We start from the raw sequence: 1709 nt of genomic DNA on the forward strand, positions 1-1709 counted from the left end.
GCCATGGCGTCGGCCGGAGGTGGAGAAGGAGGGTGAGGGAAAGAGAGAAGTGCCAGGCCCGATTTGGGAATGGAGGCTGCTAGGGATTTTGATCCCCTCTTCACATCTGCACCTTTGCATTTTGGCCCTCCTAATTCTCTTCTTTTGCCTCAAGTAGATCCCCATTCTTTTTTAGCAATCCCCCCTGGGTCTTTAATTCTTCATAATCAGTCCCTCCTCTTATTATTTCCCTTAGTCTCATAGTCGGAATCATGAAGTTTATAGTGCCTTTGCGCACTTTTCTGCAAAAGAAACAAATGACTAGTAAATGTTCCCTTTTTATGATTATCATGCAAACAGTCAATCAAACATAGCAAGAATGGATGAATAGATCACAATAGATGGTATATTTGAGTGCGAATTATATATGTGAAATATACTTATCAAGTTCCCGCACACTTAAATCTTTGCTTGTCCTCAAGCAAAGGAATATGACAAAGGCAAGATAGTGAATAGTAAACTGATAAAGAATGTCCTAGTAAAATAGATCTCCGAATGATGCATGCTTTGGACTTAGCTAGTGAAAATTAATGGTTAGGAGTGCTTTAAAGCGGCAGGATACTAGTAGACTTGACCATTTTAAACTTTTATAAAGATAAAAGAATATCAGCCAGTTTAAATGTGGATTGTGCCACAAGGTTCCTAAAGAGAGCATGATCCCGAGAGACACCTATCACTAGGAACACAACATTGTGGTAGAACCACTTATTGGATTTGAAGGAAGCAACAAAGATAATATTTTACTGGTCTCACCAAAGGAACATACCACCGATCCCACGGACAGGCCGTCGTGCTGGTGCGCCTTCCAAAATGATCGGGTGTAAGTACAGTGGGGTATTTCGCCCAAATCTGCAAGTGTGTCATGTTCTCCATAGGGACTAGGCACATCAGCGTCTATGCTCAGTTAAATCTAGATAATACAATTCAAATGATGATTGAGGGAAATAAACCTAAACTATCATATTTCATAAAAAACGTCGACAAAGAAGATGCAAACAAGCATAGGGGGGATAAGAATGCAATCACTGTATTTTTGGTATTTTTTTAGGCTTGAGAAATTAGAAACTAACATAAAGGGAAACGACAGGACATGAACACATATAGCATAATAGATATGTTTCGCATTACAAACATATTTGTCACAGGGACAAAGCTATCACATGGAATGGACTTTAAATGTTCATACATCTCACTTCTACAGAGAGCCACATCAACACAAAATAATCACAATATGTAATCAGGATATCACAGGAAACTAACTGACAGAAAATTCTCATACATTGAAATAGTAAAACAGATTACAACTCCACACTAAATTTCAACACATAATTCACGAGAAGTAATCTGAAGTTTTACAAACCACTAGCTGATGAACATGGCATAAAATATTGAACTAGTACAAAATATAGTTGATCACGTCTCCACAGTAACTGTTCACAAAATTACACAATGAGAGAGATGCAGTTTAACAGTAGCAGAGGTTCAGCAAGGAGAGAAGGTGCAGCAGCAGTGAGAGAGCATCAGTTCTTTTGGGGAAAGGTAGTAGCAGCCAGCAGGGATGTGGGAGAGGAGCAGCAGAGAGGTAGAGAGCAACAGCGGTGGGAGCATTGAGATAGGAGCAGCGAGGGTTGAGAGAAGGGAAGTAGCAGTTGGCAAGTGGAGGTTGAGAT

General features: G+C 39.9%; 1 long non-coding RNA gene across 2 annotated transcripts; it reads right to left on the reverse strand.

Moving 5' to 3' along the window:
* Positions 1-175: 175 nt before the first annotated feature.
* On the reverse strand, positions 176-1703 carry LOC123177756 (uncharacterized). 2 transcript variants are annotated; one of them, XR_006489108.1, is made up of 2 exons: positions 806-1703; positions 176-281 (listed from the first exon to the last, which is right to left on the reverse strand). It is a non-coding gene; the product is annotated as an uncharacterized lncRNA (long non-coding RNA). The 2 variants fall into 2 exon arrangements; XR_006489109.1 differs by having other exon boundaries at positions 793-1703.
* Between the last annotated feature and the right edge of the window lie 6 nt (positions 1704-1709).

The sequence above is a fragment of the Triticum aestivum genome, unplaced genomic scaffold (genome assembly GCF_018294505.1).
Source record: "Triticum aestivum cultivar Chinese Spring unplaced genomic scaffold, IWGSC CS RefSeq v2.1 scaffold278718, whole genome shotgun sequence".
NCBI classification, from domain to species: domain Eukaryota; kingdom Viridiplantae; phylum Streptophyta; class Magnoliopsida; order Poales; family Poaceae; genus Triticum; species Triticum aestivum.